Consider the following 22,172-nt stretch of genomic DNA (forward strand, 5'->3'; position numbering starts at 1 on the left):
ACAAACTGCACGACGGTTTCACTTTTAAAAGTGTAAGCCAAATCGTGATGCTTACAGAAAGCAAGAGGAGTGGAAGAAGGTGGGAAAATCCTGTGATCAGGGTGTGAGAGCATCACACCACAGTACGGTGACATGAAGTTGAGTAAAAGCAAATTAAGCTTTTTCTCTCTGGTTATTCAGACAAAGGAAGTTAAGCCAACGTTTTCTTATGCTTAAATAACAGTCTCCCTCTTCCACGGTATAAAAGATCTTGGGATCACACAGGAATGAATTAAGACTGTGGTACCAGAAGTAATTTGAAGTTAATGAAGAGATAGTGTATTTTGTATTATCTTTTCTCTTGTTTCTGGTTGTCTTTTTTGGGGGTTGATATTACTGTAAGTAAATACATTTGTCTTTTGTTTCATTTTCCCCCTGTGACCTATTTCATTTAATTAGAAGGAAATGTGTAATAGGAAATGAACAGCATCACACTGGGCTCCATCCAAAGCCTGTGAAATCATCAGGAATCTTTCCTGTGCTTTTTCACGAGCAACCGGATCCGGCCCCGCAGAAAAGAGGGGATATTTCCACCTTATCTGGAAGAATGTGTGCTGCCAGCGTAAAAATATTACAGTCCTGGTTTTAAGATCTGGCCCAGATACTGGGGAAGGATTTTGCTACTGCATATGCCTCTCTGTGCCACATGTTTCACATCTGCGGCAGCACATTAAAGGATAAAGGTTCCTAAAACCTTAACTCCGAATATACATATAAAAAGAAGATACAAATTAAGGAAAAGATAAAAGATATTGATGGAAGTAGAGGAGATGCTCTTTAACATGCATATTATTGACTCAATAGATTGTTACGGCTTCAGAGCTATTAGGGTCTGCTGTGTCAATGTGTACTTAGGGACTGTTTAATATGCAGATGGTTGACATGACAGACCGAAGCCATTACAGTCTATCATGTCAGGGGGGATACATGAATACGCACTTTGCCAACACTGTAAAAAGTCCCTTTAAAATACAGTTGCTGTGCATACTTAGCTGCTTTTTAAAATAATTTAATAGGTTTGGTTATTCGGGTGCCCAGAGACTCCAGAGTCTGGATTTATCAGTAACAAAATTTACTTCCAAATTAAGCCATTTTCCATGTGGAATGTGCAGTCGGGAGGACAGGGTGTAATCTCGGATATGCTGCTCCTATCAAATCTTGTAAAATTAGCTACTGCACTTGTGCATGTGTAGAAGAGATCAGAATCTATCTGTCGGCATGTGTCTTTTTGAAGAATATAGTTTTGTCTTTTTGAGGGGTAAGGGAGAACGTTGTCTCTTTTTTCATTCAAATAATCTTCAGTAGCAATTAAATAGCTTATGCTACCTAAGAGATCAGTTATTACAAGATAAGCAGCATGACAGTTTGGAAAAACTGAATAAGTCTTTGATTATTTACTAAGTTTTGATATCTGCTATTTGCCTCAAAATGCTAAAAAGTGAAGTATAAGATACAAACATGAAAGGCTCATTTGATCATCATAAGGAAAGGAATCAGTAGTTTTGCTTTTCTTTTCCTCAACAACTTATTTTTTATTAAAATAGCAAAGCCAAGTGTTGTGTTTAATAAGATATATTTTTTTCATTTGAATATCAAATGGAAAAATACAATTAAAATATTTCTGCTGTTACATTAGTCGTAGGCTATATTTCAGCAATGCATATATCTAAGAAGCTCAGCGTACACATTTGGTATATATTAGATGCTTCTAACAGATGCCCAGACCTCTTCCCCTGATTTTTAATGTTCTTTTTTATGGCAGCGGTCCAGGGACATTTTAATTTGCAAGCCTGTGAACTTGGAAATAATACTTGTAGCAGGGCATTACATCTAGTCCATTCCCTCTGAGTTTATTGTCGTGTGTCACCTAGTTCTGATTTTAGCTGATTTGCTGGACTGGCGTTGCACTGTGCAACTCCAGCACGAAATTCCCAGAGCAAAAAGCACTCTGCCTTGAGAAAAACAGTAACATTATAAAGGCCTTTCCTCTTATCAGGGGGACAGCTGAGGGGCAAATCTTGCAAAGGAGAAGTGCGCTTTCAGGCAAATGCAATGGTTGATTTTCTGACGGCTCCTTTTACCGCCTGGTGCCAACAGGGAGACTGTCAGGATGCGGTGGTGGCGATGGGTAGGGCAAGTGCCAGGAGGTGGAAAGCGCGGAGAGGATGTTTCCCATAGCCCGTCACACACGTGCTCCTGGGTCTTCTGTGAGATTTCTGCAGCGACACAGGAAAGCCAGGAAAAGCCTGGGGGGGGGGAAGAAAAGAGTCCAGGAAAGCCCGGGAGGTGGCTGCTTCTTATAGCTCAGTGAAATCACCCTTCGCTCCAGGAGAGGTCCCCATTGGGAGATGCCTCTCGCTGTGCTGGGTTACCTCTGCAACGAGAAAGGACCAAGCAGCAGGAGCCCGAGCTGCAGGAAAACATATCGTAGCCTCAAACAACATCAGTGCCGGTGGGAAAGGTGTGCTTTGCTTCCTCCCCGTCCCTGGGAAGATGGGCGCATCCTTGTGGTTGCGTCTTGGCAGTGGATGGTGACCACGGCTGCAGGAGCAGCAGTCCCCGCGCCCCTTCCCGCTCCACCTCTGGCCATCTGGGGTGGCCGGGGAGGGGGGCACATCTGGCTCTCCAGGGCTCTGCCCTTCTCCTTCCCCCAGGGAGCCCTGGGAGCTCCACATCCCTCTCTGTGTACCCACGTGCAGGGAAACATCATCTGAAACAAGCATGTATGAGGGTGCGATGCAGGGCGCTGCCTTACCTGGTGCTAATCAATAAAGTGAAAATGTAGCTTTTTGACAGCACTTGTAATTTTGACTATTGCAATGGTGTGCCATTTCTTTGAACGCAGTACGCTTCTGTGCCCCATTAAAGCATGGCTGGCATCGCTTTCAACTATTCACAAATGCTGAGATGTTGAAAAATGTAACATTTACAAAAGATACATCTGGTGTATATTTACAAGGCTCAGGAATCATTTAAATAGTGCCTGTGCCATCACCATATTAGGAGAAAAGTTAGTCCCAGCCCCATATGTGAAATCAGTAGTCAAATGTGTGCCGGTTGAAATTCCACTGATATGATATAGTATTTTGGGGTATTAAACGTGAACATACCATGCTGGGTGTAATACCCAAATGAGATAAGTATAGACCGGCATGACATGTGTGTAATTGCCCATATGCACCTGTTACAAACTATGTGGTCAAAAAGAGGATTATGGATTTCCAGGGGCAAATGCTTAATTTTTTTACTGAAGAAGAATCTTTGGCTTCTCATTGCGAGAGGTCATCATATTTTTTCCTGTTCTTCGATGAGAATTGTAAGACCTACCGAGGAATCGAGGCAAAAGACATTGAACAGCTTCCTTTATACCACATAACACGTTGAGGACAAAAAAAGCATTTGTCTCCTCCTGCCAGTGCAATACCACTTAGGCTACATTTGAAAACTATTTTTTAATTAATGCGATGGGTCATGTTTTCACCACACTAGGGCAGGAAATTCAAGGTAAACCAGATACTCCCTTTCTCAGCCACACAAACATGAATTAAGCATGTAGCATCAGACTTAATTTCAATTTCTAGGTCTGTAATTGAGTCTAGCTCAATGTGAACTTTTTTTTCCTGCACCATCACATTAATATCTGGATGTTAGTGACACTATTTAAAGCAACAAATCAACCTATAGGACTGTGTTCATCTATACTTTCTCTATGTCATTTGACAGTAAATGGAATAAAAAAATGTTACTTTTCTCTAGGGGCAGATTTGTTAAAGGGTTTTCATCTTTTCTCAAGATATTTAATCTTGGAATGTTACAAAAAAAAATGCAGTTTGTACAAGCGCAGATTTCTGCATGCACTGTTTGCCTGATTGCTAATTTGGATGAACGTGCTTAGGCTGAACACAGGAAAATGAGAGAGGAAAGATAATTTTTGCGTATATCCTCTGAGTCAAGTGTGAGTCCCCAGACTCCAAGGGAAGGAGGTATCCACTTTTGGGGGCTGAAGGCTGTCACTCTGGATGGCCCCATCCCTCAGTCTCAGTTTGTGCAGGCCGGTGAGCACAAATGCTAACAATGAGCTGTTGAGTGATGCCAGCAGAAATGAACGTTTCTAAAAGCTTCAGGGTTTTGGAGAAAGCAGCTGAATCCGAATCCGTGGCACTCACCGCTGCCGACTAACTGAAGGAGGGTGAGATTTTGGCGAAAGCCTCCCATGTGATGGACAATTTTGAACACACCTTTGTTTTCCAACGGGTTGGGTAAAGCTGATGCGGGACTATAGAATTAAGCCAAAATACCCAACCATGTTATTTCCTCAGAGGGGTTACTAAAGAGTGACGTATCCAAAATTATTAGCGCTCCTAGTAATTATTATTATTAATTCCTGTTGGTAAGCCTGTCCCTCCATCACGGTAACGATCACGTGCTGGGATGTCTACTGCTCAGGACAACATACGCCTTTGGAAGCGGATGATTATTTAATTGATAGATTGTAAAGATGGGCTGACCTATTACCTTTTCGTGTTTTGCTTTGCTTCAATTGCCTGGGCTCTCGCAGATCCTTAGTAGCGTTTCTGATCCATCATGTCAGGCTGGCAGCTGTGCCTCTGCACTCTGCCTGCCTGCCCACTGCCAGCCAGATTTCCATCTCAGACGCGTGGCGTACCCTCCTCCCTCCCTGTCCTCTCACCAGAGAGCTGGTTTTGCCCGCACCTCTATTATACGGCATGATTTTAACTGGAAATACTGCTTTCTCCGGCGGGTCCTCTCAATCCAAGGCACTAGGTGTGCAAGGGCAGAAGAGAGCACATTCCCAGATGTCCCCAGGTGTGTGCTACGCATCCGAGATCAGGCTCTGGCCTGACATCTTCAGGCTGAGCCCCCCACTCACCCCAGCGAACGGTCCCGCTCAGTACCGTGGCCATTTTCATTTGGAGATATTTCCCCCACGCTGCGCAACTCCTGCCCTTGCTGTGGACTCCCCACTTCTCTCAGGCTCAATTTCTCTCTGGCGTGCAGGCCTACAAAGGCCAGTGTCTTGAACCTATAAATTCCATTTTACACCGGTCCACCTGGAAAAATTGTCCTCGGAAGTTTCCCTCCCCCCCCAACACTAGATAAAAAATGAATGGAAAATGTTTGAAATTCTATAAGCAATTTTTTTGAGAAGGAATAGATTTTTTTCACTGCCAAGCTGTATAATAGGTGTTTTTGAGAGGTCGTTAACTTCAACAGTATAGTCATAAACAGTGTTACACCCCAGACTGCATCCTTCGTTAAGCAATTAAGTTACTGATAGGCTTTTACATTTATTTACCTTGATGGAAAGATATGTTTACTCAACCTGAGTACAAATCAACATGAGAAGGTGGAAGTTCAGAGTAAATTTGACTAATGATGTTGTGTTTTCATCCTTAAAAGAAAGAAAAAAAGCCTCCTTGCTTTTGATGCTATTTTATCTTCATTGGAAAGGATCCGAAATGATCCCAACTGTCATGTGAGCGCTCAGTTAGGCTCAGATCCTCTTTGATTGCAGCTGAACGTCTCTCTCCGTTGGCTCATACCTTCCCTTATATGAATACAGTGTACAGCACTTCAGGTTGTTTATTGAACAGCGCTTTAACTCTTCCTCTCTGGATGCTCTCACGATTATATCTTTAAGTGAAATACGGGCTGCGGCCACCTTTGCCTGGAGAGATGGTAATGCGGCCGCATCGTTGATGTGAAGGAAGAATTTCCTCTCGGTTTCAGAATAACTTATAAATACAAACCTGACTGGTACCAGTCATATTTCTTTCAGCGAACCTTAATTATCTTTCCTTCTCTTTCAGGCCCACTCTGTTCTCCAGTCTTGTTACGTGGATTTCTCTCTCTCCAAGTAATTCCTCAGCATCCCCTTGAATGGCATCTACCACACGTGAGCATCCTTCACCGTCTCTAAGATACTTTTGTTGTTTTTCTTTTTTGAACATTTGTTTTTTTGAGATGACATTGATAGACGTGAGGCCTAAGTCTGGAGATGTTCTGTGGGTAGAACTCACATTTATTTCAGTATGTCGAGCAGCTTTAGGATCTGATCCATATTGAAGACTAGCACGGCGTAATGAGGCCCGGGCATATAAAACAATATGTATTCTAACATGGCTCACTCAAAACAAATATGTTGCCTTCTCTTCGGCTGGTATAAACAAACAATCTCCATTGTGTTCGGCATGGCTGTGCTGTGCCGCTCGTACACGGCAAGAGCTCGGCTTCCCAGTTCAGGAGACAGCATCTCCATCCTTGCCCAGACAGCCCTATGACTTAGGACACCGGTCCTCAAAGCTGCCATTGGGTCTGGTGTTAAGTCGTAGGTGCTTTGCGGGGAGAACTTTTCTCGCTACAGATATACTAAAAGGAGTTTCCTTTCTGAACCCCGCGCCCCTCGGTCAGAAAAAGCTGACTCTGGATTTCAGGCCAGTTTTGCAGAGTGGGAAGGCAGAGGACCGGTGTAGTAGTCGTCGTGAGATACTCTCGCCCTGACCTGCGCAGTCTTCTCTGCTGATATCTAAATTTCCTTGCAATGAAAATCGGCAGCCGCATGAAAAATTTGTGATGACTCGAGAGGGAAATATCAGCAGTTCAAAACTCATGTGCGAGATCCACTGTCTCTGTGGGCCGCCGTGAATTTGAGGCCAGGTTCCTTCTGCGACTGAGTCCTTCTCAGACTTCTCTGCTGTTCTGCAAAACCGCTACACTCTCCTGTAACTTGTGCTGGAAGCAGAGTGAGCTGTTTTGGCGCTGAAATGATTTCATTGTTAGGCTAAGTGTTACACAGATGGCATTCTTAAACGTAAAATTCTTTTTATGATTCTTTTCGATTTCATATTTATTTCATTAGATCATTATTTATGTTAAAGAGACACCATTAATATGAATCGTGCTCAGCTTGAAAGAAAATGTTGAGAGGAGTTTCAGGTGTCTGATCCTCAGTCCTTCAGTTTTTGTGTTTCTCATTTTCCTATTTAAAATGTTTTTTTTCTAGGTGTTATGTGACAGATCCACACAAACAACAGAGGGGAAAGAGCCTCACTTAACTGATTAGAGGAGAGAAGCAGAGAAAGGGAATATGCACAAAGCGCTGCCAAGTTCACAGAGCAAAGGGAAAGATAAAAAATAGAATAATTTCACCAACCTTTTTTTTTTTTATGATTTAGAGTAAGGCGAGGTATTTCTTATACTAGCAGCAGGGAAACAGTTTTCAGGCAAAAATGTGATTTCTTAATCAAGGGTCTCTAATTCAAAATATATTTATTTAATAAACAGTAATTATGATAGCTGCAACTACTCATTCATATCAATAATTCATTCAGAAGTAAACCATATCAACATATTAGCATTTATTTTTCCATTTAATAGGCTGTGATTTAAAATAAATGTAAATCGTCATAATCATTCAGCTCCATATGCTGGGAAAGGAAAAGTCACCTTAAACCAGATGCATATTGTGAAAAAAAAAGAAAAAAAAAATAAGGGGGAAGACAAGTTGTTCTAAAGAAACAGCATATGGGGGCAGATCTTAAGCTGGGATAAAGATGCTCTGCTTTGTAGACGTCAACATAGCGAGGCTGAGTTACGCCAGATGAGATTCTGGTCAGTAATTTTGAAGAACTGGATGTTTTAGAGGGTTTTCCACCCAGTCACATGCTGATTTCTTTTTTTCAGAAAAGGGATAAATACGATTTCTTCCAGTTTCAATCAGGAAAAGGCAATAAGTGCGATCAAGACATTTGAGGAGTTTTATGGGTGGAAACAATAGGCTGTTTGCCTGAGTGGCAGGTTGGCTCTGCACGTGTACATGCTGGTGTGCGTGGAGCCGTATTTATTTTTTCCTGTCGCTAGTTAGTTAGCCAAACCCTCTCCCAACTCGTATCCCTAACTACCCACCTCATTTTGTCACCTGACAGCTCCTTTTTCAGCTCCCTAATCCATCACCCCTCCTGCAGCAAGCTCTGTTGAAAATCTTCCTTTCTATCCCCAGCGTTTGGAGGCAGCGGTTGCACTTGTCGGAAAAAATCTCTTATTTAGCTTCGGGCACAGGGAAAAAGCGATGAAGGGCTCGAGCCCCCGTCAGCACGTGCTACTGCTGCTAGCCCACCTCAAGCCCTCGGCGCAGAGCCCGTCTTGCAGCTTTTTCTGTTGCTTTTGCTTTCAGTAGGTGAGGCCGGAGCCCATGATGGGGAACGGGCTGTCACTGTCCTGCCCGTTCCGCTCCCACGTCCGAGCCGAGCCGGCGCCGACGGCACACCCTTCGGGCCTGGCCACAGCCACAGGGCCCTCTTGTCCTCCGATGAGCTCAGCAAAGCCCTTTTCCTCCCCCGGACAGAGCGCCCTGTGTTCTGGCTGGAGAATATGGCCACGCACCCCTTCTTCCCCTCAACTTGGGCAGTGATGCTTTCAGGGGACATCTCGGGGGGGCGGCTGCAGCCACAAGTGCTGTGAGCACAGAGCGGGTTAACCCTGCAAAAAGGTGTTTTCAGGTGAGTTTTGCCGCCCCATGGTGTTATCGCGTTACTCTTCCAAGGCTGCCGGTGCTGTCCCAGCGGTGACTGCCCTGCACAGGGACATATGGCCACAGGGCAGGCAAATTAAGGTGGTACCTGACTTTTGTTTTTTCCAGTCTCTGCCATGCTGTGTGCTGTTAACATTCCTCCAACAGTTTTAAGGAGAAAAAAAGTGAGTCACATTGTTTAATTTTCCCCATCCTAATAGAGAGGAGCTATGCTTTTTCCACAAGTTATTGCCTTATTCCTCTCTCCGGTGTGGCTCTGATTTAGTGCTGGATGAAGCTCAAAAGGAGGATTAGTGTAGATATACTCCCATATGTTTGGATGCATTTCTGAACTCTGTCTGTACCATCCTCACTGCTTTTGATGGAAAAAGCTGGGCTATAAACCTGATGAGAACAGGCTTCCATGCAAGATGTTTAGTATTTCCTGCTTCCATTTGGGCCAGGAATATGGCACATCCAGCCCCTTTTGGCCCTGCAGCTCTCGGTCACTGGCTTGCCTGAAATTCAGAAAATCACAGCGGCAGAAAATGAATGGGGGAATAAAAGGAAGTTGATTTTTCTCCACTTTAATAAAGGCTAGATCAGGGTTTAGTTCCGGCTTTGGCAGACAATTTGCTGGGGGATGGGCACAGGTAGGATGTTTTTATTTTAACGGAATTGGTTCATCTATCTTTTAGATGGTCGCACTGGAGTGGGAGTCCCTTTTTACGGTCCTGAGTAAAAGAACCTGTGACGCTTTTTAAGAGCCGCGCCTTCTGGGAAAATTAGGGCTGGCTGTAAAACCCCGACTGTATTGTATTCAAGCAAATTGGGAGCACAAGAAGAGGGAAAGAAGAACAGAAAGAGCGAAAGAGGGAGAGAGGGGAAACTTTCCCACAGATATGCTGCTACAGTGAGTCGTGCTGCTCCTTGGTGTCACACATGGGGGCTTCACTATATCTAATACCGGGTCGTTTTTCTAGCTGGTGATCAAAATGTTAAACAGTCAAACGCCAAGCCACATTGAACTTGATCCTAAAACTGCTGTTCTGCTGCCGTTTGGGGGCTTTCTTCTTTAGTCTTTATTTTTTTTTAAAGAATTTCCCAATAGTACTGCAATCAGCTGATCATTTTTGCTGATTCTCCTCTCTCCATTACAAGGGTTTCTGAGTTTATGAATGAAAGGCTATGTTTTCTCAACCAAATCCTCCGCCCCTCGCTCTGTTAGTAAACGAATGTTAACTTACAATATTTGACTGAAACCTCAGGCTCTGCCAGCTGGATGCTCGAGGAGGACAAGCTGGCTAGGTAAAGGAACACCTTTTTCACATGCACCGGCCGGGCTCCCGCCTTGCCCCACAAGTTTCTCTCAGTACAAAGGCTGACATTGTCTGCAAGGAGCAACTCGGATTACGGCCCCCTCCAGCTGCGTTGCCCCTCACCCCCATCCTGCCCCCAGGGGCTGCCCGTGCTCTGCCCTCCCCGCACCCACGGAGGCTTCGGCTGCATCCCGCTGCCCGCCGGTGCTGAGTCTGGTCCTGAGGGTGGCCTTGGATGCCTCTTAAAAGGCAGCGCAGACGCTCTGCGGGGATAACACGGAATGATTCTTTTAGGGCAGATTTTCCCCTAAAAAAAAATATGAAAAAATAATAGTTCGACACGCATGCAGTTTGATCTTTGCACAAAGGATTTTTATAAGAACTCACTTCTCCCTGTCGGTTACAAAAAAAAAAATAAAAGCGTGCTGGCGGGATTTAGGGAAGTGTGCAGGCTAGAGGATAGCGGCAGACAAAAGGGAGTTTTTCTTCTAAGAACGTCTGCACAGCTGGAGCTCTGGCAGCACTGCGGTTAGAAAGCCTAGGTGTTGCCTGGCTGGGGCAAGGGACAATGTCTCTCTGGCACCCTCCTGACACGCGAATTTGGCCAGCGGTTCTCAGAGCAGTCCTCAGCTTGAACCCTGCCATGTACACACAGGTGCATGCACGTTACTTTGCCATCAAATGAATGTTTTGGGGAATCTGCCACCCCGGAGGTAAAATGAACACAAAGGATCTGAGGGGTAAGGGTGAAGGAAGGAACTGTGACTCCTTTACATGCTGAAGTAGATCTAAAGCAGGCACAAAGTTCACCTGGTCTATCAGGAATAGCGTTGCTGCAGTGGCTCTAGACCAGCACAAACCCAGCATCCCAGCTCCTAGATGCCCTCCAAAATGTGCCTATAGCTCGGGGTGGAGAGACTTAACAACAGGTCTGCTAGAGAAGCAGGCCTGGCAGCCTAGCAAAGATCCAACAGGATAGGAAAAATGCTCCCTTTTGGTACCTGCACCCCCAAAAGTCTTTCTAAGTTCAGGTCACCACCAACAAGTGTAGCACTGGCTGACTCTGTCTGATCTGCATCATGGCATGAAGGAAATGTCTGCTTGCATCTGAAGATGCTCAGATGTTTGTCTGTCTTTGGGCTGGCCCCATTCAACCACCTCTGCCCTCCCCAGGGAGTGAGTCCCAAATCCAAAGACAGATACTAACAATACAACCTGTGCGCTTGCATTTAATATATAGCATGATGCTTAAAACTGAATATAAACAGGGATGAGGCTTTAGATCTTTCTCAAATCTCAGTGTAACTTTGAGGTTGTCAGACGGTACTGAAGTGAGAGATCTGGAGTAGGAAAATTAGCAAACACAAAAGTCATGATATTTACTCAGTTTATGCATTTTCCCTCTTTTTTTCATAAAACCTGCATAACTGGCGTGTAATTGTTTTGCTAAGTGAGCCTTGAAAGCAAAAGTCTTGACAGCTGTCACATATCTTCTTTGTAGTACAGTGTGTTGTCCTTAGAAGCTAATCAGTAGAACTTGCTCAGAAGAACTTAATCAGCAGAACTGAGCACATTGTCAGTGCTTAACAAATAATAAATTATAATAATAACAACAGCAGTTCCTTTTGACACAACCTATCAAACTTTTGCTTTATTTCCAGGAGTGCCTTACCTGCCTCCAGTTAGGATTTAATACCTACTACAGCTCTGCTTGCTATGGTTGAGAGGACTGGTGATGTGACCTAACAGGGTGGAAGCATTGATCGAAATGAAATTTTGACAAACGGCAGAAAAAGAATCTCAAGAAAGTTCTTGGACTATTCCTTTTCACTTACTGGTGTTGCTTATAAGACTTAAAAATTGAATTCAAGAATAGATTTTATTCGTTCAATTGTTAAAATGCAAAATGCTATGCTTACAAGTTAATAGAATCACATTTGAATTTCCTGATAGTCTCTTTTTTAAAAGACAGACTCATTAGGCTTTCCTTACAGAAAGATGAATGTATCCAGGAGCACCTCTATTATTATTAATTATTTTTATTATAAGGAGCTTGGATAGCTCAGAGAGTTGTTAACATAGCTGGGGCTATCACTTCTTTGTCACCATTGTAATTTGGCCTGGGCTGGGAGTTACTGACAATCATTTCATTTTCTGATTGTTTGGTAGTTTATACGCAATTAGTTGGTGGGTTTTATTCACTTTCAACAAGATGTATATCCACGCTATAAAGAAAACCACTGGGTCAGCTCTAAGCTGCCGCTAATTGTCACAGGTTTAAATGGAACCGTGTCAATTTATCCCAGCTGAGGATCTGACCAATGATCACAACCGGCATTAATTAGCAGATGTGTTATCAGACTCCACGGAGATGCCCTGGGTTGAGTGACAACAGAGGTGCTCAGCCGCCACGGCTGGTGGAGCCGTGCCAGTTTGGCAGCTGACGGCGCGGTGCCTGGCGCTGGAAGGTGGAAAGTCCAGGTCACCCCTGACGGAGGCACAATGGTGGCTTCCGCCACCAGTCCCCACGCAGAAGGAGCCCCAGAGCATGGGGCAGGCGGTTGTATTAAAACACGAGCAGCACAAGGCACCTGGGAGGGGGGAAGGCAAGGGGGGAAGAGGGGGAGGATGCTCCAGCACTGAACTGACTTATCCCTGGAGCATGGAGACTTATCTCCAGGTATGCATGAATGATTGCGTTGCTAGGGTGAAGCGAAAGCCACCAGCAAACGTGTTGTGGCGCTGGCTTTCTGGGTGCACCACCTGAACTGACACTGCAATGCCAGTTGCGCCAGTTGCAGAAGGGTGGGGGAGACACCTCCTAAAACAGGGGACCCTGAAAAGCAGCAGGATTTCACAGCGGCAGCTACCAACACCCACAGTGCCTATTATGACTGTAAACTAGGGGTTTGACCATGACTAGAGAAGTGTCTTGAGTAAGTCGTGTGGGTGAATGAAGAGCAGGAACGTGACAAATTTGAGAGGCTGCACTTTTACCAGGAGAAAGGAAGAACATACCATCCTCCCGTTGCATTTATCTGGGTGCAGCGTGGGTTAAAACCAAGCCAATAACCTGTGCAGATACTCCTTGCTCAATAGCAGCCACCCCATTTCCTTTCCCATGCCCACCTGCCGCCATGGGGTGGTGGAAAGGAACATGCTGCCAAGTTAATGATGTGGGACCTTTGTAAAGATTGCCGGTCTCCACTAATATGGGTCCCCAAATGTTCACAGGACAAACCTGGACCTCAGGTAGCTCAGGGAGTAATCTTGTCAGCCTTCACCAGCTATTGACACAGTTTCAAAATTAGCTCAAGTTAACTTAACAGAATCACAGAATGACAGAAACTTGACCCCACGCTTTTTGGTGCAGTGGAAAAAAAATTCTCTTCACTGAGGGATGATTTTGTTGTAACCCAGGAACAGGAAACAGCAGGAGAGTGAGAGTTAAATAATATGGGGAATGCAGAGGTCTTTAGGCTGGTCCCAGGCCTCTGGCAAAACCGATGGGAAGATGTAGAATATCTGCAGAATGTGCAATAGTAACTACCACCCGCAAATCCTCTGTCCCACTTTCTGCACACTTTCCCCACCATTTTAAGGGAGATAAGAAAAGCCGTTTAGACACCTATTTGCTCTGACAAATCTGGATCCTTCTCTGAATAGTCGTCTCTGGGCCCAAAGCCACAAAAGGAGATGACTGAGACTTGTGTGGGATGTAGATGTCCAAGTCCATGATCCCAATCCACAAGCCCCCTAGGTTCATCACCATCATTTTTGCTAATAAAGATCTTAAGGCATCTAAAATGCTTCTGCTGCTCGTACCTCTTGGCCAGGCAGTCCCCAATTCAGCTGAGCTGAGCTTCTCAGCAGCTGATCCTGGTTCGCCACCTCAAACTACGCATTGCTTTGCCCACATCTCTTCAAAGAGCGACGTGGCAAAGCACGGGTAACGCATGATCAGGACTGAGCAGCACACGCAGGACAGCAGCTGTCTTCATTGTCATCCAAAGTAAATACCTTCAAAGTCCACCTGAGCTTCAGGGGGTTCAAGCCCTTACCTCTTATCTGCAAAGAGAGGAGGAACCCTTGCCAGGAAGCTACAAGCTAAATATTCATAGGGGAAGATATTTTCCGTACTTCCTGCAGAAGTGGTGCTGATACGTGTAAGGTTCTCTGGGAGGAGTTTAAGGCAATAAGGTGGAGAATAAGATACCTTCTCCAGCCCTCCCCTGCTGCATTAGCTTGATCTACACTTAGCTGTTTTGGATTGGTATAAGACGGAGGATCTTGTTTGGTATATATTGCTGCGTAAGGTGTTTCTAAAATATTGTCTTCACAGCCTAATGAAAATACAGCGATTTTTCAGAAAAGTCAGTAGAACATATCCTCAAAGGATATACAGACGTGATGATTATTGGAGTTTTAATTAAAATAGCAGGTAAAATCAGTATTATGGTGTGTTATTATTTCTAAGATAACAACAGAATAAAGGTGCCCATTTCCTTCTTGAGTGCAATTTTCTAAATGAAAAAGTAAACATTAATATCTTCAGAGATCTTACTGATCTTGTACGATAATTTAGAAAAATATCTCTATTAGGGATAGTTATATATGCTTTTTGTTGGAAATGCAATCACAGGATATGCACATAGCTGCAATCTGTAGACAGATTAAGTAAATTAAATCACTCAATGTCTTTTTTCAATAGCTCTAAAGTTAAAAGTAATTTGCAAAGAAAATACTCAGTTTCAATTGGTTTGTAATATCTGTTAATGATCTTTGGAAAAATTTCTGATAACATGCGGGAATTCCCTCAGGGACAGGGTTGTGAATAAGTGGATTTTTTTAAGTTTGAGATGTCATTAGCTAGTGATTTCTTTGAAGTAAAAAGCTGTTACGGAATAAATTGCAGAGGTATACAAGTGAACGGGACAATCATTTTTATGAATAATACACATTTTTTCCACTGTGCTTTCTGCCCCCTAAAGAAATAATTTACAATCTAACTTGCCATTACAAACATACTGGAATCACAACTGCGTGTGCATTTTGTGCTTACTTTATGTATGTGTTCTGTCTTTGTATGGAAGTGCAGGTTGCTGGTGTAAACCCATTGGTGTAAGGAGCTGATTTGCTCCTTTTAATTTTTTTTTTCTTTTCTTTTTTTCCCCTGGTAGATAACTTTTCCAACCCACAAGGCTGAAAAAACTTCCCATAACTGAAACGTTTCCAGTCCAGCTGTTCCCTAGAAGACATCCTCCCTGATTTCTTGTGGGGCCTGTAAGATGACTGAAGTTGTAAGTGCGTGCAATCATGGGAAAAAGGACCTCTACTCTCTTGGTACCTTGTTAGCATTAACATCTTTCTAATAGTTGAGAGAGGAACCAGATATCCATCACACATCACTAAAATAAGGTAACACGTGTCAGGACAAATGAGATATCCTGGCTTCTGCCCCCATCTGAGGGTATCTGAAGAAGAAAAGAGCACCAGAAGCATCATAGGTTACACCTGCCCATGGGGAACATTGTCCTGCTTCTGAGGTTCAGCTGTACAATTCAGCCATGGGCAGCTGAGCATGGGCCTTATGTCTCCATAGGCTCCTGTGGGTGGGTCTGGGTTTGGACAGGGGCTGGGGACACTCTGAAGGAATGCTGGTCTGGGTGATGGGGCACTAGGACTCCAGGATGTCCTGTAACATAGATCAAAAGATAAGGCTAGTAGCAGCCATCGAGCCTTTGGTTTACTCACCTTCCTCTAAACCTCCTTTGCCCAAGACCTTATTGATCTTGGTCTGTTTTTTCCTCATCTACAGACAGAGCTCTTAAGACATATCATGCTTGCATGAATATGACTGCTGCCTCCAGGGTTTCCGCACAGGGTTGGATGAGAAAGGATTTGTCCAGCTCTGGTAAGAGAGGTGAACAGCCACCAGTTTGAAAAGCTTCCTAGTCTTTCCTGATCCTCTGAAGGTCTGATGTAGGAACCCATACCTACCCCGATAATCTGTTAGTAGGTCAGACAGCCCCTCACTTCCCATACGTAGACGTTCAGTGATGCTCTGCAGTTACTCTGAGAATAGTGGGACTTCCTTCTGGCTGCTCCTTAGTGGTCACTGGCAGTGCTCAGTCCTAAGATGGCTTGACTTTGACAGAGGCCAAGGCCAGACAATATGGGATTGACTCTCCCTCCTCACTGAGTGTTTAACAGTCTGTTTGCCATGGACAAGGATGCCTTCCTGACCCTGTCTATTGACTAGCATATGCCAAGAACTGCTGGGATGATTAGACATTATTACATAATACCAACTAGCAAAACTCTCACAGATTTTTTTTTTTTTTAAGGCTAGGAGCAACCATTATTATCATCTAATCTGATCTTCTGCATAATACATGCTACTGAATTTAACCCAATCTGAACTTTGTGTGAAGATTTGCTTTTATGCCTAAAAATGCCTCCTCATTTACAAATATGATGCTTTTTCTCTCAGCGCTATCCGTGCAGCAGCAAGTTCCATTAATTAACTGTACATTGTTTGGAAAAGCAATACCTCTTATCCGTTTGAAATTTGATACCTCTTCGTTTCACCTTGCAGGATAGGAAAGGTTTTTTTTCCTTTGCTGCTAATTGGGTTGGAAGATCATGAGGACGAAATGTTATTTATATTATAGTCATGCTTAAGCAGAGCTCTGACGAAGCCTGGGGACCCCGTTATGCAAAGTGAGGGAGACTGCGCAAGTTCTTCGGGGCTGAGAATATTTGAATAGACAAATGGCACATTTTCGAGTCAGCCGAGTGATTTAACTGAAAAGATTGCCAGGCAAGTCAATGGCTTTGTACCTCTACGCTGTTCTGAAAAACTCTTCCAAAGTTTAAAAGAAAGGTATGGAAATGTGACGTTTCTAAAACTAAAACCAAAAAATGAGTTTGGGATATAGTCAGCAATGGAATTAAGGTGTTGCTACTATGTAGCTCTGTGGCCTGTCCACTGTCCATAGGTCACATTGGCCTCCAGTGGCTGAAAGTCCTCTAAGAGAACAGGGTACATTGAGGAAAATATCTGTAATGGGGGCTTCATGCAAGGGCCCAAAGCCTTCCACAAGTGCTAGGGTCCAAGGACATCTTCTAGATTATCTCAGGCAACAGTGCTTGTTCCAAGTTTATGAAGAGGGTTCACGTATGATTTGCAGTCCCGTGAGGATGAATCTTCCCTGAGAGACAAGCTGGTGCTTGTGTTCTTTATCTGTTCTCAAGAAATTTCCCGTCCTTTTGACTTTTATCATTTTTATTGCCATTCTCTGGACTTGTTCTATTTCTACTTTCTTTTTTCAGGGATGAGGTGACCAAATTTGAAGACAGTATTCAAAGTGAGGATGTGCCACTGATTTATATAATAGCATTATAATATTTTCCATATTATTCTCTAAAACTCTTTTCTTCATACAAACCCCATAAGATTCTTTTTAATTCTTTGAACTACAGTGCCTTTTAACATCTGTAGTTTACTCTGATCAGATTTTGACAAAGGAATAAAAGGCTCCATTTTTCACATAGAATTTTATTTATTGTTTGAACTTTAGAGGAGAAATTGGTTAACTTACAATTTAAAATTCTTGGCAATGTAGACCATTGGGCAAGGATTTCATTATCAGCCCTTCTATACCTTCTGTAGAAATGTGTGAGTCTGAAAGTTGGTGTACGAGGTCTTGGCTTAATAGATTTGTCTTTTGTCTTATAAACACAGCCAAAGACTTAATTTGGAGCTGCCAGCATCCCCAAAGCTGTCAGAAATGTCGTTCCCCTGTACCCCCTTCCTGACAAAACATGCTGGGGCCATGCCTTTACATGCCGCTCCGTCGGGACCACGCGCATGTGTGAGTGGTACCCGAGTTCTGCGGTCTCCTGGTTACTGTACCACACACCTCCACGCCAGGTCAGGGAAAGACCCCTTTGAAAATGAGGTGCTTGATGACTGCGGAGGGTGAGGATCTCACTCTTGCGTCACAGCTGGGCATTGTGCCTTCATCAGGGTATTAGAAAAGGCTCGGGGAAAATAGTCACATCTATTCTATTGCCTAAGACACTTCCTGCAGCTACTGCCTTTCCTTAGAGTTACCAGTCCAAGTGCTGACCCTGCCTGACCCTACTTATCTTGTAAAAGCTGACAAGATCACAGCCTGAAGCAGTATAGCCACAGGCTCAATACTGGCTACCAAAATGTCTGCTTAGTATTTTCAAGAAACACTGCTCTAAAGATTTACAATACCAGCTGCTAGATATATGGGCAACACCAACACACAGCCCTGACCCCTGAACATTCAGCCCCACTTACGTGGAAATTTGTGCCTCTCAAGGGGCCAGCACTGAGCTGCCACAAAATAGTGATTCCCTACCAGCAAGTGAGCTGGAATTTAAGTATCATATGATTACATATACTCAGATATCGGGTAAAAGTATTTGAAAACTACAGTCTTGAGTTCAGAATTCACTGTTAGCTTCTTTCATCAGTGGCATTACTTCTTTAGCAATAGAAAGAGCTCTGGCATTTCTGTATATTATTTTTTTTAATTTTGTATAGAGAATTGTCTTAATTCTTCTGTGACCAAAGCAGTTTTTCATCAGAAGCTATTTTTAGATGAACTGTAGGTTTCTTCCCTAGCAAACATTTTATCTCCACTGCATGAAAGCAAATGCACATTTTCCCAGATACCTCTAAGGATAAACACAGGTTTAAATATCCAAGAAATATTAAGGGGCCGATCAGGTTTAGTAGTATATACGTTCATACACAATATACGTTAGTGGTGGGGTTTTTTTAGTTTTCTCTTTAGAACAGCAAAGACATGGAAAAGACATTGAGGTCCTATTGCTCCTGTCGGAAACTTCTGCTGACTACAGCACGAGTTGGATTGGGCCCAGAGAAACCAAATACACACAAGTAATGATGAGTTGGCCATACAAGCAAGGAAAATCACAGATAACAGGTGCACACAAATTAGCAAGGTACCTTTTAGGTCATCCAGTACAGCTCCCTGACACCGTGAGATTATTTCCTATGGCATATTTTTGTTTTTTTGTGTGTCTAGATTAAATGTCCTAAATCGTGCCATGCCCGTAGCGAGAGACTGTGCTGCCTAGAGTATCCTGTTGTCAGAAGCCTTTTTTCCCCTTTCTTAACATCATCATCTTTCTCCTAGTTATGCCCCTTTGCAAACCTCCTTCTTTTCCTTCATTGGTGCTATTTTCCTCCGGTATCTTTTAGCTAGTGTGATGTTGTGCTTAGTCAGCATTAAGCCAGCCCATAGCTATTTAGCTCATTTAATCTTCCCTGAAAAATCAGTCCTTTCAGTCTCCTGGTTATTTTTCCTCTTCTCTTGTCGCGCTCCTGCCTGTCTGTATCTTTTTGAGTTATAAGATTTTAAAAGATGTGATAGATTTCTCTGAACTAATGGCAGATCCAGTATAGAGCTGAGGACCCTCAATGTCTTCTCATGGAAGAACCTTCCTGACGTCTCCAGTGGAAACCTGCTGGCGCTCTGGACAGGGATACAGGTAAAGTATCCTACTCAAATCACTTCCTTGGTGCCACTTATTCTATTGGCCAGCAAAAACCTATGAAAACAGTTAACCTAGTGGTTCGAAAAGCAAATACATGCAATTACAGATTTATTTTATTTTTCACAATGTTGGGAGATAGAGTGGCACACATAAAAAGATCTTTGTTGCTGCTGTTGAGGTTTTCTGACTCTTTGTCATGGGCATCACAGTCTAAAATTATGGAAGACGTTGTCTAGTAACTATATCTGAGGAGAGTCCATTGTAGAAAGTAATTATATACATAGTCACAAGCCTGGCTGTTCACTTCAGGCAATAAATTCTGATCAACAAACAACACTCCTTTAGTGCTAAATGAGATCTTGGTTGTAATTGAATGTCTTTACCTTTGTGTTCTGTTGGATTGGAGGAATATCATTTTAATCTGCTCTCTTTAAATTTTCATTAAGGAACGTTTCAGCTACCTGCAGCCTCATCTGATGATGTTTAATGATACCAGCTAGCTCGGTCTTCCGTGCACCGGCAGGGTCTTCTTTAAATTGGTCAACTGTATGGAACATTGTTTTCAAGTTTAATATACTTGGAATCAAGCTTTTAAAATAATGTCATCTCTAAATAGAGTTTATATATACTGTGCGCAAGCACACATGTGTGCCTTTATATGCGTGTGTGTGTATGCATATATATATGCGTAAGTGCACACATATGTACAGAAATACTGATCCTGTTCACCTTCTTGAAATCATTTCAGCTAGTATTAACATAAATGTGCTGTTAAATTGGCAGTGCTACGCGTTTTTGTTGGAGTTTACTTCTGTAACATAAAATCAGAAAGATAAGCTGTGAAACTCATGCAGCTGATGACATAATGCTCGGATCTCGTGATGCTGAATCTCATATTTCTAAGCGTGTGGGATGGATGTTCCTTGCTGGAATAATTATACTGCCTATCGCAATATATGTTTCATTCTTTTCATGTGGGCACTGAGATGTCCAAACCATTAAACGTATATGGTATAATGAGTCCTGTGTTCCTTATTTATTCTAAAGAAGGCATTAACTTTCTACGGTTGTTTTATTGTATAATAAAGCCAACTACTCTAAGAATCTGTGATGCACACAGCAATAATCTGTGACAACATGCATATTTACATTTAATAATGATGTCCAAATGTACATATGTGCATATAAATATGCATATATGTATATACAAACACACATAGAGAAACGTAGACACAAATTAAATGAAACCAATTAGAATGTGGCATAAATAGATTCAAAGCTTACCTGTTATGGCTGTGCAAAGGGATAATTTGAGCTACAAAGACAAGCAGGAAAGCCTAGCTCAATACACTCCATTGGCTCGTTCCCATTATGCTCAACAGCGACAGGCTGTATGCTAAGACGGGGTACCAGCAGACATTCGTAATGACAGCTGGTTCCAAACAGAGCTTTCAAAATAGTGCAACACCCCTAACTTCATTCCAAATCTTGGTGTTTGCCAGCACTTCACTGAGGCTGGTTCTTAAGGTCAGATGTTCAGATAGAAGTTATTCGGAAAGAATCTGGTTCTTTATGTTTGAACTGTAAATCTATTCAATGTATAGGCTCTTTGTTGCCCATGAATTTGCATTTGAGCTCACGCGCGGATTCTGCTTGGCTGCTACCTGCAAAAATGATGGATGTTTCTCCCTGATACCATGCCCTATTTGCCTGAGATTGTCCTCTATCGAGTTCTCCACTCCATAAATGGAGATCCAGACAGTAGCTGTTTCTTTTTACTGGGACAAAAAAATCCTTCAGCCTCTCTGTTGAGAAACGGAGGAAAAGTGGCTTCTCTTTAACATCACCCACATCACACCCACAATGATCAGCCAACAGGAACACAGCAAAAAAAGCCCTTTGGTTGTCCTGTGTGACTTTTCGTGGTGGACGAGTATAGAAACTGGAAATAAACACGTTCCTCTTTTGGAAGGAAATGCAAACGGGGTTTATCTATTTGCATTTGAACTCAGTGAAAAATAACCAGGCACAGAAAGCAAGCCTGAAGATAAGACATGAATATAAGCAAAGCTAAATTTCACTAAGCTAAATTCAAGTGAAACGCACAGCATTGTTATAATTACTACACGGAACATGCGTTAATTAACTGTTACGCTGAGCTGGTGACACAGTGAAGTATTACATATGGGGCAAGTAGAGGAGCTTACCCTGGGATGCTATTGACTTTGCTGAGAAGCCAGTATGTGGGGAGCGTGCCATGAACAACCTTGTGAAAATGAGGCTGGTGAACCAATTTGGTCTTAGCAATGACTTTCAGGGTGGTTAGAAAAATATTTTAAATCTATGATAAATTTTTGTTGTAGCACTGGCCTACTAAGTGTGTTCAAAAGCAATTTTTCATCGACCATATCACCTGGGGACCCCAAGTGCTACGCGTCAGATCTTGAGAGGGATTCAGACAGCTGAAAGCGCTGCCATTGGGGGATCTTCAGAACTGCCCAGACACTTCTCTCCAAATGAAATCAAGGAGACCTGGGCTTCAGGGCACTTCAGAAAAACATTGTCAAGGTGCCTATCAGTCTCTCGGGGAGCTGTACTCATTCCAGGAGCATTGACCCCGCTTCAGCTGGAGATGCCTCTGGGGAGACACTGAGGGGAACAGGATGAGTCTGTGCTCATTTCTGGAGGAGCTATGGCTCTCTTGCAAACCAGAGGCTTGTGCA

The 22,172-nt window shown here is 43.2% G+C and overlaps 1 long non-coding RNA gene across 1 annotated transcript in view; it reads left to right on the forward strand.

The window, feature by feature from the left end:
* The window catches only part of LOC128904517 (uncharacterized), a 40,056-nt gene extending 19,726 nt beyond the window's left edge, over window positions 1-20,330 (forward strand). The window contains exons 3-5 of the long non-coding RNA XR_008464522.1: window positions 5,871-5,956; window positions 15,069-19,443; window positions 19,896-20,330. This is a non-coding gene — a long non-coding RNA (uncharacterized LOC128904517). The remainder of the gene's footprint in view (window positions 1-5,870; window positions 5,957-15,068; window positions 19,444-19,895) is intronic.
* The last annotated feature ends 1,842 nt before the right edge of the window (window positions 20,331-22,172 follow it).

The sequence above is a fragment of the Rissa tridactyla genome, chromosome 1 (assembly GCF_028500815.1).
Source record: "Rissa tridactyla isolate bRisTri1 chromosome 1, bRisTri1.patW.cur.20221130, whole genome shotgun sequence".
In the NCBI taxonomy this organism is placed as follows: domain Eukaryota; kingdom Metazoa; phylum Chordata; class Aves; order Charadriiformes; family Laridae; genus Rissa; species Rissa tridactyla.